The sequence below is a fragment of the Heterodontus francisci genome, unplaced genomic scaffold (assembly GCF_036365525.1).
Source record: "Heterodontus francisci isolate sHetFra1 unplaced genomic scaffold, sHetFra1.hap1 HAP1_SCAFFOLD_72, whole genome shotgun sequence".
Lineage (NCBI taxonomy): Eukaryota > Metazoa > Chordata > Chondrichthyes > Heterodontiformes > Heterodontidae > Heterodontus > Heterodontus francisci.
The window spans coordinates 1,191,947-1,209,462 of NW_027140794.1; positions in this window are offsets into that span (position 1 = coordinate 1,191,947).

Here is a 17,516-nt window from a genome sequence, read left to right on the forward strand (position 1 = left end):
CACCAAGTATTTTGACATACACTGACAACAAGTAACAAAGACATACACTGATACCCAGTAACACAAACACACACTTTCACCAAGTAACAAAGACATACACTGACACCAAGTCACAAAGAAACACACAGACACCCAGTAACAAAGAGATACACTGACACCCAGTAACACAGACACACACTTACACCAAGTCACAAAGACATACACTTATGCCCAGTAACACAGACACACACTGACACCAAGTAACAAAGACATACACTGACACCAAGTAACAAAGACATACAGTTCCACAAAGTAACAAAGACAGACAATTACACCAAGTAACAAAGACATTCACTTACACCAATTAACAAAGACATACACATACACAAAGTAACAAAGACAGACAATTACACCAAGTAACAAAGACATACACTTACACCAAGTATTTTGACATACACTGACAACAAGTAACAAAGACATACACTGATACCCAGTAACACAAACACACACTTTCACCAAGTAACAAAGACATACACTGACATCAAGTCACAAAGACACACACAGACACCCAGTAACAAAGAGATACACTTACACCAAGTAACACAGAAATACACTGACACCCAGTAACACAGACACACACTTACACCAAGTAACAAAGACACACACTTACACCAAGTAACAAAGACAGACACTGATACCCAGTAACACAGACACACAGTTACACCTACTAACAAAGACATACACTGACACCCAGTAACACAAACAAACACACATTGACACCTAGTAACACATAGAAACACTAATACACAGTAACACAGACACACACTTACTCCAAGCAACACAGACACACACTGACACCCAGTAACAAAGACATACACTGACACCCAGTCACAAAGACAGACACTGATACCAAGTCACAAAGACATACACTGATGCCCAGTAACACAGACACACACTGGCACCAAGTAACAAAGACATACACTGACACCAAGTAACAAAGACATACGCTTACACAAAGTAACAAAGACAGACAATTACACCAAGTAACAAAGACATTCACTTACACCAAGTATTTTGACATACACTGACACCAAGTAACAAACACATACACTGATACCCAGTAACACAAACACACACTTACACCAAGTAACACAGACAGACACTGACAACAAGTAACAAAGACATACAATTACACCAAGTAACAAAGACACACACTTACACCAAGTAACAAAGACAGACACTGATACCCAGTAACACAGACACACACTTACACCAAGTAACAAAGACATACACTGACTCCCAGTAACACAAACAAACACACACTGACACCCAGTAACACAGAGAAACACTAATAAACAGTAACAAAGACATACACTGACACCAAGTAACACAGACACACACTGACACCCAGTAACAAAGACATACACTGACACCAAGTCACGAAGACATACACTGATACCCAGTAACACAGCCACACGCTGACACCAAGTAACAAAGACATACACTGACACCAAGTAACAAAGACATACACTTACACAAAGTAACAAAGACAGACAATTACACCAAGTAACAAAGACATACACTTACACCAAGTATTTTGACATACACTGACACCAAGTAACAAAGACATACACTGATACCCAGTAACACAAACACACACTTACACCAAGTAACAAAGACATACACTGACACCAAGTCACAAAGACACACACAGACACCCAGTAACAAAGAGATACACTTTCACCATTTCACAAAGACATACACTGATACCCAGTAACACAGACACACACTTACACCAAGTAACACAGAAATACACTGACACCCAGTAACACAGACACACACTTACACCAAGTAACAAAGACAGACACTGATACCCAGTAACACAGACACACAGTTACACCTAGTAACAAAGACATACACTGTCACCCAAAACACAAACAAACACACATTGACACCCAGTAACACAGAGAAACACTAATAAACAGTAACAAAGACATATACTGACTCCAAGCAACACAGACACACACTGACACCCAGTAACAAAGACATACACTGACACCAAGTCACAAAGACATACACTGATACCAAGTCACAAAGACATACACAGATGCCCAGTAACACAGACACACACTGACACCAAGTAACAAAGGCATACACTGACACCAAGTAACAAAGACATACACTTACACAAAGTAACAAAGACAGACAATTACACCAAGTAACAAAGACATACACTTACAGCAAGTATTTTGACATGCACTGACGCCAGGTAACAAAGACATACCCTGATACCCAGTAACACAAAGACACACTTACAGCAAGTAACAAAGACATACAATGACACGAAGTCACAAAGACACAAACAGACACCCAGTAACAAAGACATGCACTTACACCAAGTCACAAAGACATACACTGATACCCAGTAACACAGACACACACTTACACCAAGTAACACAGACATACACTGACACCCAGTAACACAGACACACACTTACACCAAGTAACAAAGACATACACTGACACCCAGTAACAAAGACATACACTGACACCCAGTAACACAGACACACAAGGACACCAAGTAACAAAGACACAGACTTACACCAAGTAACACAGACACACACTGACACCCAGTAACACAGACACACACTTACACCAAGTAACACAGACATACACTGACACCAAGTAACAAAGACATACACTGATACCCAGTAACACAGACACACACTTACACCAAGTAACACAGACATACACTGACACCAAGTCACAAAGACACACACTGACACCCAGTAACAAAGACATACACTGATACCAAGTCACAAAGACATACACTGATACCCAGTAACACAGCCACACACTGACACCAAGTAACAAAGACATACACTGACACCAAGTAACAAAGACATACACTTACACAAAGTAACAAAGACAGACAATTACACCAAGTAACAAAGACATACACTTACACCAAGTATTTTGACATACACTGACAACAAGTAACAAAGACATACACTGATACCCAGTAACACAAACACACACTTTCACCAAGTAACAAAGACATACACTGACACCAAGTCACAAAGACACACACAGACACACAGTAACAAAGAGATACACTTACACCATTTCACAAAGACATACACTGATACCCAGTAACACAAACACACACTTTCACCAAGTAACAAAGACATACACTGACACCAAGTAACACAGAAATACACTGACACCCAGTAACACAGACACACACTTACACCAAGTAACAAAGAAACACACTTACACCAAGTAACAAAGACAGACACTGATACCCAGTAACACAGACACACAGTTACACCTACAAACAAAGACATACACTGACACCCAGTAACACAAACAAACACACATTGACACCCGGTAACACATAGAAACACTAATACACAGCAACACAGACACACACTGACTCCAAGCAACACAGACACACACTGACACCCAGTAACAAAGACATACACTGACACCAAGTCACAAAGACATACACTGATGCCCAGTAACACAGACACACACTGACGCCAAGTAACAAAGACATACACTGACACCAAGTAACAAAGACATACACTTACACAAAGTAACAAAGACAGACAATTACACCAAGTAACAAAGACATTCACTTACACCAATTAACAAAGACATACACTTACACAAAGTAACAAAGACAGACAATTACACCAAGTAACAAAGACATACACTTACACCAAGTATTTTGACATACACTGACAACAAGTAACAAAGACATACACTGATACACAGTAACACAGACACACACTTTCACCAAGTAACAAAGACATACACCGACATCAAGTCACAAAGACACACACAGACACCCAGTAACAAAGAGATACACTTACACCAAGTAACACAGAAATACACTGACACCCAGTAACACAGACACACACTTACACCAAGTAACAAAGACACACACTTACACCAAGTAACAAAGACAGACACTGATACCCAGTAACACAGACACAAAGTTACACCTAGTAACAAAGACATACACTGACACCCAGTAACACAAACAAACACACATTGACACCCAGTAACACATAGAAACACTAATACACAGTAACACAGACACACACTGACTCCAAGCAACACAGACACACACTGACACCCAGTAACAAAGACATACACTGACACCAAGTCGCAAAGACAGACACTGATACCAAGTCACAAAGACATACACTGATGCCCAGTAACACAGACACACACTGGCACCAAGTAACAAAGACATACACTGACACCAAGTAACAAAGACATACGCTTACACAAAGTAACAAAGACAGACAATTACACCAAGTAACAAAGACATTCACTTACACCAAGTATTTTGACATACACTGACACCAAGTAACAAACACATACACTGATACCCAGTAACACAAACACACACTTACACCAAGTAACAAAGACATACAATGACACCAAGTCACAAAGACACACACAGACACACAGTGACAAAGACATACACTTACACCAAGTCACAAAGACATACACTGATACCCAGTAACACAGACACACACTAACAACAAGTAACTCAGACAGACACTGACAACAAGTAACAAAGACATACAATTACACCAAGTAACAAAGACACACACTTACACCAAGTAACAAAGACAGACACTGATACCCAGTAACACAGACACACACTTACACCAAGTAACAAAGACATACACTGACTCCCAGTAACACAAACAAACACACACTGACACCCAGTAACACAGAGAAACACTAATAAACAGTAACAAAGACATACACTGACACCAAGTAACACAGACACACACTGACACCCAGTAACAAAGACATACACTGACACCAGTCACAAAGACATACACTGATACCAAGTCACAAAGATATACACTGATACCCAGTAACACAGCCACACGCTGACACCAAGTAACAAAGACATACACTGACACCAAGTAACAAAGACATACACTTACACAAAGTAACAAAGACAGACAATTACACCAAGTAACAAAGACATACACTCACACCAAGTATTTTGACATACACTGACACCAAGTAACAAAGACATACACTGATACCCAGTAACACAAACACACACTTACACCAAGTAACAAAGACATACACTGACACCAAGTCACAAAGACACACACAGACACCCAGTAACAAAGAGATACACTTTCACCATTTCACAAAGACAGACACTGATACCCAGTAACACAGACACACACTTACACCAAGTAACACAGAAATACACTAACACCCAGTAACACAGACACACACTTACACCAAGTAACAAAGACAGACACTGATACCCAGTAACACAGACACACAGTTACACCTAGTAACAAAGACATACACTGTCACCCAAAACACAAACAAACACACATTGACACCCAGTAACACAGAGAAACACTAATAAACAGTAACAAAGACATATACTGACTCCAAGCAACACAGACACACACTGACACCCAATTAAAAAAAACATACACTGACACCAAGTCACAAAGACATACACTGATACCAAGTCACAAAGACATACACAGATGCTCAGTAACACAGACACACACTGACACCAAGTAACAAAGGCATACACTGACACCAAGTAACAAAGACATACACTTACACAAAGTAACAAAGACAGACAATTACACCAAGTAACAAAGAAATACACTTACACCAAGTATTTTGACATGCACTGACGCCAGGTAACAAAGACATACCCTGATACCCAGTAACACAAACACACACTTACAGCAAGTAACAAAGACATACAATGACACCAAGTCACAAAGACACACACAGACACCCAGTAACAAAGACATGCACTTACACCAAGTCACAAAGACATACACTGATACCCAGTAACACAGACACACACTTACACCAAGTAACACAGACATACACTGACACCCAGTAACACAGACACACACTTACACCAAGTAACAAAGACATACACTGACACCCAGTAACAAAGACATACACTGACACCCAGTAACACAGACACACACGGACACCAAGTAACAAAGACACAGACTTACACCAAGTAACACAGACACACACTGACACCCAGTAACACAGACACACACTTACACCAAGTAACACAGACATACACTGACACCAAGTAACAAAGACATACACTGATACCCAGTAACACAGACACACACTTACACCAAGTAACACAGACATACACTGACACCAAGTCACAAAGACACACACTGACACCCAGTAACAAAGACATACACTGATACCAAGTCACAAAGACATACACTGATACCCAGTAACACAGCCACACACTGACACCAAGTAACAAAGACATACACTGACACCAAGTAACAAAGACATACACTTACACAAAGTAACAAAGACAGACAATTACACCAAGTAACAAAGACATACACTTACACCAAGTATTTTGACATACACTGACAACAAGTAACAAAGACATACACTGATACCCAGTAACACAAACACACACTTTCACCAAGTAACAAAGACATACACTGACACCAAGTCACAAAGACACACACAGACACACAGTAACAAAGAGATACACTTACACCATTTCACAAAGACATACACTGATACCCAGTAACACAAACACACACTTTCACCAAGTAACAAAGACATACACTGACACCAAGTAACACAGAAATACACTGACACCCAGTAACACACACACACTTACACCAAGTAACAAAGAAACGCACTTACACCAAGTAACAAAGACAGACACTGATACCCAGTAACACAGACACACAGTTACACCTACAAACAAAGACATACACTGACACCCAGTAACACAAACAAACACACATTGACACCCAGTAACACATAGAAACACTAATACACAGCAACACCGACACACACTGACTCCAAGCAACACAGACACACACTGACACCCAGTAACAAAGACATACACTGACACCAAGTCACAAAGACATACACTGATGCCCAGTAACACAGACACACACTGACACCAAGTAACAAAGACATACACTGACACCAAGTAACAAAGACATACACTTACACAAAGTAACAAAGACAGACAATTACACCAAGTAACAAAGACATTCACTTACACCAATTAACAAAGACATACACTTACACAAAGTAACAAAAACAGACAATTACACCAAGTAACAAAGACATACACTTACACCAAGTATTTTGACATACACTGACAACAAGTAACAAAGACATACACTGATACCCAGTAACACAAACACACACTTTCACCAAGTAACAAAGACATACACTGACATCAAGTCACAAAGACACACACAGACACCCAGTAACAAAGAGATACACTTACACCAAGTAACACAGAAATACACTGACACCCAGTAACACAGACACACACTTACACCAAGTAACAAAGACACACACTTACACCAAGTAACAAAGACAGACACTGATACCCAGTAACACAGACACACAGTTACACCGAGTAACAAAGACATACACTGACACCCAGTAACACATAGAAACACTAATACACAGTAACACAGACACACACTGACTCCAAGCAACACAGACACACACTGACACCCAGTAACAAAGACATACACTGACACCAAGTCACAAAGACAGACACTGATAACAAGTCACAAAGACATACACTGATGCCCAGTAACACAGACACACACTGGCACCAAGTAACAAAGACATACACTGACACCAAGTAACAAAGACATACGCTTACACAAAGTAACAAAGACAGACAATTACACCAAGTAACAAAGACATTCACTTACACCAAGTATTCTGACATACACTGACACCAAGTAACAAACAAATACACTGATACCCAGTAACACAAACACACACTTACACCAAGTAACAAAGACATACAATGACACCAAGTCACAAAGACACACACAGACACACAGTGACAAAGACATACACTTACACCAAGTCACAAAGACATACACTGATACCCAGTAACACAGACACACACTTACAACAAGTAACACAGACACACACTGACTCCAAGCAACACAGACACACACTGACACCAAGTAACAAAGACATACATTGACACCAAGTAACAAAGACATACACTTACACAAAGTAACAAAGACAGACAATTACACCAAGTAACAAAGACATTCACTTACACCAATTAACAAAGACATACACTTACACAAAGTAACAAGGACAGACAATTACACCAAGTAACAAAGACATACACTTACATCAAGTATTTTGACATACACTGACAACAAGTAACAAAGACATACACTGATACCCAGTAACACAAACACACACTTTCACCAAGTAACAAAGACATACACTGACATCAAGTCACAAAGACACACACAGACACCCAGTAACAAAGAGATACACTTACACCAAGTAACACAGAAATACACTGACACCCAGTAACACAGACACACACTTACACCAAGTAACAAAGACACACACTTACACCAAGTAACAAAGACAGACACTGATACCCAGTAACACAGACACACAGTTACACCTAGTAACAAAGACATACACTGACACCCAGTAACACAAACAAACACACATTGACACCCAGTAACACATATAAACACTAATACACAGTAACACAGACACACACTGACTCCAAGCAACACAGACACACACTGACACCCAGTAACAAAGACATACACTGACACCAAGTCACAAAGACAGACACTGATACCAAGTCACAAAGACATTCACTTACACCAAGTATTTTGACATACACTGACACCAAGTAACAAACACATACACTGATACCCAGTAACACAAACACACACTTACACCAAGTAACAAAGACATACAATGACACCAAGTCACAAAGACACACACAGACACACAGTGACAAAGACATACACTTACACCAAGTCACAAAGACATACACTGATACCCAGTAACACAGACACACACTTACAACAAGTAACACAGACAGACACTGACAACAAGTAACAAAGACATACAATTACACCAAGTAACAAAGACACACACTTACACCAAGTAACAAAGACATACACTGACTCCCAGTAACACAAACAAACACACACTGACACCCAGTAACACAGAGAAACACTAATAAACAGTAACAAAGACATACACTGACACCAAGTAACACAGACACACACTGACACCCAGTAACAAAGACATACACTGACACCAAGTCACAAAGACATACACTGATACCAAGTCACAAAGATATACACTGATACCCAGTAACACAGCCACACACTGACACCAAGTAACAAAGACATACACTGACACCAAGTAACAAAGACATACACTTACACAAAGTAACAAAGACAGACAATTACACCAAGTAACAAAGACATACACTTACACCAAGTATTTTGACATACACTGACACCAAGTAACAAAGACATACACTGATACCCAGTAACAAAGACACAGACTTACACCAAGTAACACAGACACACACTGACACCCAGTAACACAGACACACACTTACACCAAGTAACACAGACATACACTGACACCAAGTAACAAAGACATACACTGATACCCAGTAACACAGACACACACTTACACCAAGTAACACAGACATACACTGACACCAAGTCACAAAGACACACACTGACACCCAGTAACAAAGACATACACTGACATCAAGTCACAAAGACATACACGGATACCCAGGAACACAGACACACACTGACACCCAATAACAAAGACATACACTGATACCAAGTCACAAAGACAAACACTGATACCCAGTAACACAGACACACGCGGACACCAAGTAACAAAAACACACACTTACACCAAGCAGCACAGACACACACTGACACCAAGTAACAAAGACATACACTGACACCAAGTAACAAAGACATACACTGATGACCAGTAACACAGACCCACACTTACACCAAGTAACAAAGACATACACATACACAAAGTAACAAAGACAGACAATTACACCAAGTAACAAAGACATACACTTACACCAAGTATTTGGACATACACTGACAACAAGTAACAAAGACATACACTGATACCCAGTAACACAAACACACACTTACACCAAGTAACAAAGACATACACTGACACCAAGTCACAAAGACACACACAGACACCCAGTAACAAAGAGATACACCTACACCATTTCACAAAGACATACACTGATACCCAGTAACACAGACACACACTTACACCAAGTAACACAGAAATACACTGACACCCAGTAACACAGACACACACTTACACCAAGTAACAAAGACACACACTTACACCAAGTAACAAAGACAGACACTGATACCCAGTAACACAGACACACTGTTACAGCTAGTAACAAAGACATACAATGACACCAAGTCACAAAGACACACACAGACACCCAGTAACAAAGACATACACTTACACCAAGTCACAAAGACATACACTGATACCCAGTAACACAGACATACACTGACACCCAGTAACACAGACATACACTGACACCCAGTAACACAGACACACACTTACACCAAGTAACAAAGACATACACTGACACCCAGTAACAAAGACATACACTGACACCCAGTAACACAGACACACACGGACACCAAGTAACAAAGACACAGACTTACACCAAGTAACACAGACACACACTGACATCCAGTAACACAGACACACACTTACACCAAGTAACACAGACATACACTGACACCAAGTAACAAAGACATACACTGATACCCAGTAACACAGATACACACTTACACCAAGTAACACAGACATACACTGACACCAAGTCACAAAGACACCTACTGACACCCAGTAACAAAGACATACACTGACATCAAGTCACAAAGACATACACGGATACTTAGGAACACAGACACACACTGACACCCAATAACAAAGACATACACTGATACCAAGTCACAAAGACAAACACTGATACCCAGTAACACAGACACACACGGACACCAAGTAACAAAAACACACACTTACACCAAGTAGCACATACACACACTGACACCAAGTAACAAAGACATACACTGACACCAAGTAACAAAGACATACACTGATAACCAGTAACACAGACGCACACTTACACCAAGTAACAAAGACATACACATACACAAAGTAACAAAGACAGACAATTACACCAAGTAACAAAGACATACACTTACACCAAATATTTTGACATACACTGACAACAAGTAACAAAGACATACACTGATACCCAGTAACACAAACACACACTTACACCAAGTAACAAAGACATACACTGACACCAAGTCACAAAGACACACACAGACACCCAGTAACAATGAGATACACTTACACCATTTCACAAAGACATACACTGATACCCAGTAACACAGACACACACTTACACCAAGTAACACAGAAATACACTGACACCCAGTAACACAGACACACACTTACACCAAGTAACAAAGACACACACTTACACCAAGTAACAAAGACAGACACTGATACCCAGTAACACAGACACACTGTTACACCTAGTAACAAAGTCATACACTGACACCCAGTAACACAAACAAACACACATTGACACCCAGTAACACATAGAAACACTAATACACAGTAACACAGACACACACTGACTCCAAGCAACACAGACACACACTGACACCCAGTAACAAAGACATACACTGACACCCAGTAACAAAGACATACACTGACACCCAGTAACACAGACACACACGGACACCAAGTAACAAAGACACAGACTTACACCAAGTAACACAGACACACACTGACACCCAGTAACACAGACACACACTGACACCAAGTAACACAGACATACACTGACACCAAGTAACAAAGACATACAATGATACCCAGGAACACAGACACACACTTACACCAAGTAACACAGACACACACTGACACCAAGTAACAAAGACATACAATTACACCAAGTAACAAAGACACACACTTACACCAAGTAACAAAGACAGACACTGATACCCAGGAACACAGACACACACTTACACCAATTAACAAAGACATACACTGACTCCCAGTAACACAAACAAACACACACTGACACCCAGTAACACAGAGAAACACTAATAAACAGTAGCAAAGACATTCTTTCTTTTTTTTTCTTTTGGGCCTCCTTATCTCGAGAGACAGTGGATACGCGCCTGGAGGTGGTCAGTGGTTTGTGAAGCAGCGCCTGGAGTGGCTATAAAGGCCAATTCTGGAGTGACAGGCTCTTCCACAGGTGCTGCAGAGAAATTTGTTTGTTGGGGCTGTTGCACAGTAGGCTCTCCCCTTGCGCCTCTGTCTTTTATCCTGCCAACTACTAAGTCTCTTCGACTCGCCACAATTTAGCCCTGTCTTTATGGCTGCCCGCCAGCTCTGGCGAATGCTGGCAACTGACTCCCACGACTTGTGATCAATGTCACACGATTTCATGTCGCGTTTGCAGACGTCTTTATAACGGAGACATGGACGGCCGGTGGGTCTGATACCAGTGGCGAGCTCGCTGTACAATGTGTCTTTGGGGATCCTGCCATCTTCCATGCGGCTCACATGGCCAAGCCATCTCAAGCGCCGCTGACTCAGTAGTGTGTATAAGCTGGGGGTGTTGGCCGCTTCAAGGACTTCTGTGTTGGAGATATAGTCCTGCCACCTGATGCCAAGTATTCTCCGAAGGCAGCGAAGATGGAATGAATTGAGACGTCGCTCTTGGCTGGCATACGTTGTCCAGGCCTCGCTGCCGTAGAGCAAGGTACTGAGGACACAGGCCTGATACACTCGGACTTTTGTGTTCCGTGTCAGTGCGCCATTTTCCCACACTCTCTTGGCCAGTCTGGACATAGCAGTGGAAGCCTTACCCATGCGCTTGTTGATTTCTGCATCTAGAGACAGGTTACTGGTGATAGTTGAGCCTAGGTAGGTGAACTCTTGAACCACTTCCAGAGCGTGGTCGCCAATATTGATGGATGGAGCATTTCTGACATCCTGCCCCATGATGTTTGTTTTCTTGAGGCTGATGGTTAGGCCAAATTCATTGCAGGCAGACGCAAACCTGTCGATGAGACTCTGCAGGCATTCTTCAGTGTGAGATGTTAAAGCAGCATCGTCAGCAAAGAGGAGTTCTCTGATGAGGACTTTCCGTACTTTGGACTTCGCTCTTAGACGGGCAAGGTTGAACAACCTGCCCCCGATCTTGTGTGGAGGAAAATTCCTTCTTCAGAGGATTTGAACGCATGTGAAAGCAGCAGGGAGAAGAAAATCCCAAAAAGTGTGGGTGCGAGAACACAGCCCTGTTTCACACCACTCAAGATAGGAAAGGGCTCTGATGAGGAGCCACCATGTTGAATTGTGCCTTTCATATTGTCATGGAATGAGGTGATGATACTTAGTAGCTTTGGTGGACATCCGATCTTTTCTAGTAGTCTGAAGAGACCACGTCTGCTGACGAGGTCGAAGGCTTTGGTGAGATCAATGAAAGCAATGTAGAGGGGCATCTGTTGTTCACGGCATTTCTCCTGTATCTGACGAAGGGAGAACAGCATGTCAATAGTCATCTCTCTGCACGAAAGCCACACTGTGCCTCAGGGTAGACGCGCTCGGCCAGCTTCTGGAGCCTGTTCAGAGCGACTCGAGCAAAGACTTTCCCCACTATGCTGAGCAGGGAGATTCCACGGTAGTTGTTGCAGTCACCGCGGTCACCTTTGTTTTTATAGAGGGTGATGATGTTGGCATCGCGCATGTCCTGGGGTACTGCTCCCTCGTCCCAGCACAGGCATAGCAGTTCATGTAGTGCTGAGAGTATAGCAGGCTTGGCACTCTTGATTATTTCAGGGGTAATGCTGTCCTTCCCAGGGGCTTTTCCGCTGGCTAGGGAATCAATGGCATCACTGAGTTCCGATTTGGTTGGCTGTATGTCCAGCTCATCCATGACTGGTGGAGGCTGGGCTGCATTGAGGGCAGTCTCAGTGACAGCATTCTCCCTGGAGTACAGTTCTAGGTAGTGCTCAACCCAGCGGTCCATCTGTTTGCGTTGGTCAGTGATTATGTCCCCCGATTTAGATTTGAGGGGGGTGATCTTCTTGATGGTTGGCCCAAGAGCTCTCTTCATGCCATCATACATTCCTCTGATGTTTCCGGTGTCTGAGGCCAGCTGAATATGACTGCATAGGTGTTGCCAGTAGTCGTTTGCGCAACGCCTAGCCGTTCTTTGTGCAGTACTTCTGGCTGCTTTAAGTGCTGCGGATGTTAAATCGCTGGGGGCTTTCTTGTAGTTCAAAAGTGCAATGCGCTTAGCGGCTATGACAGGTTCCAGCTCTTCATTATGAGATTGAAACCAGTCTGCATTTCTCTTCGCACTTTTGCCGTAGGTGGTCAAAGCTGACTCATAGATGGCGTCTCTGATGTGGGCCCACTTGGTCTCAGCATCCCCTGTGGGAGTGTTTTGAAGGGCTGTTACAAGTGAATTTAGAAATTTTTGTAACAGCTGTGGGTGAGAAATTCTGCTCGTGTTGATGCGCGGGTGGCCCTTCTGCTTGGAATGATGCAACTTCTTTGGTCTGAGTCTAACCTTGCTGCACACCAGGGAGTGGTCGGTGTCGCAGTCCGCACTGTGGAAGCTGCGTGTGATTTGAACACTGTTTAAGGCGGCTCGCCTTGTGACAATGAGGTCTAGCTGGTGCCAACGACGTGATCTTGGGTGCCTCCATGAAACCTGGTGACAGGGTTTAGTGTGAAAGAACGACACCCAGTAACACAGAGAAACACTAATAAACAGTAACAAAGACATACACTGACATCAAGTTACACAGACACACACTGACACCAAGTCACAAAGACAAACACTGATACCAAGTCACAAAGACATACACTGATACCCAGTAACACAGACACACACTGACACCAAGTAACAAAGACATACACTGACACCAAGTAACAAAGACATACACTGATACCCAGTAACACAGAAACACACTGACACCAAGTAACAAAGACATACACTGACAGCAAGTCACAAAGACATACACTGATACCAAGTCACAAAGACATACACTGATACCCAGTAACACAGACACACACTGACACCAAGTAACAAAGAAATACACTAAGACCAAGTAACAAAGACATACACTTACACAAAGTAACAAAGACAGACAATTACACCAAGTAACAAAGACATACACTTACACCAGGTATTTTGACATACACTGACACCAAGTAGCAAAGACATACACTGATACCCAGTAACACAAACACACACTTACACCAAGTCACAAAGACACACACTGACACCAAGTCACAAAGACACACACTGACACCCAGTAACAAAGACATACACTGACACAAAGTCACAAAGACATACACTGATACCCAGTAACACAGACACACACTTACACCAAGTAACAAAGACACACACTGACACCCAGTAACAAAGACATACACTGACACCCAGTAACACAGACACACACGGACACCAAGTAACAAAGACACAGCCTTACACCAAGTAACACAGACACACACTGTCACCCAGAAACACAGACACACACTTACACCAAGTAACACAGACACACACTTACACCAAGCAACAAAGACATACAATTACAACAAGTAACACAGACATACACTGACACCAAGTAACAAAGACATACAATTACACCAAGTAACAAAGACACACACTTACACCAAGTAACAAAGACAGACACTGATACCCAGTAACACAGACACACACTTACACCAAGTAACAAAGACATACACTGACACCAAGTCCCAAAGACATACACTGATACCAAGTCACACAGCCACACACTGATACCCAGTAACACAGCCACACACTGACACCAAGTAACAAAGACATACACTGACACCAGGTAACAAAGACATACACTTACACAAAGTAACAAAGACAGACAATTACACCAAGTAACAAAGACATACACTTACACCAAGTATTTTGATATACACTGACAACAAGTAACAAAGACATACACTGATACCCAGTAACACAAACACACACTTTCACCAAGTAACAAAGACATACACTGACACCAAGTCACAAAGACACACACAGACACCCAGTAACAAAGACATACACTTACACCATTTCACAAAGACATACACTGATACCCAGTAACACAAACACACACTTTCACCAAGTAACAAAGACATACACTGACACCAAGTAACACAGAAATACACTGACACCCAGTAACACAGACACACACTTACACCAAGTAACAAAGAAACACACTTACACCAAGTAACAAAGACAGACACTGATACCCAGTAACACAGACACACAGTTACACCTACAAACAAAGACATACACTGACACCCAGTAACACAAACAAACACACATTGACACCCAGTAACACATAGAAACACTAATACACAGCAACACAGACACACACTGACTCCAAGCAACACAGACACACACTGACACCCAGTAACAAAGACATACACTGACACCAAGTCACAAAGACATACACTGATGCCCAGTATCACAGACACACACTGACACCAAGTAACAAAGACATACACTGACACCAAGTAACAAAGACATACACTTACACAAAGTAACAAAGACAGACAATTACACCAAGTAACAAAGACATTCACTTACACCAAGTATTTTGACATGCACTGACACCAAGTAACAAAGACATACACTGATACCCAGTAACACAAACACACACTTACACCAAGTCACAAAGACACACACTGACACCCAGTAACAAAGACATACACTGACACCAAGTCATAAAGACACACACTGACACCCAGTAACAAAGACATACACTGACACAAAATCACAAAGACATACACTGATACCCAGTAACACAGACACAAACTTACTCCAAGTAACAAAGACACACACTGACACCCAGTAACAAAGACATACACTGACACCCAGTAACACAGACGCACACGGACACCAAGTAACAAAGACACAGACTTACACCAAGTAACACAGACACACGCTTACACCAAGCAACAAAGACATACACTTACAACAAGTAACACAGACATACACTGACACCAAGTGACAAAGACATACAATTACACCAAGTAACAAAGACACACACTTACACCAAGTAACAAAGACATACACTGATAACCAGGAACACAGACACACACTTACACCAAGTAACAAAGACACACACTGACTCCCAGTAACACAGACACTCACTGACACCCAGTAATAAAGACATACACTGACACCAAGTCACAAAGACATACACAGATACCAAGTCACAAAGACATACACTAATACCCAGTAACACAGCCACACACTGACACCAAGTAACAAAGACATACACTGACACCAATTAACAAAGACATACACTTACACAAAGTAACAAAGACAGACAATTACACCAAGTAACAAAGACATACACTTACACCAAGTATTTTGACATACACTGACAACAAGTAACAAAGACATACACTGATACCCAGTAACACAAACACACACTTTCACCAAGTAACAAAGACATACACTGACATCAAGTCACAAAGACACACACAGACACCCAGTAACAAAGAGATACACTTACACCAAGTAACACAGAAATACACTGACAGCCAGTAACACAGAC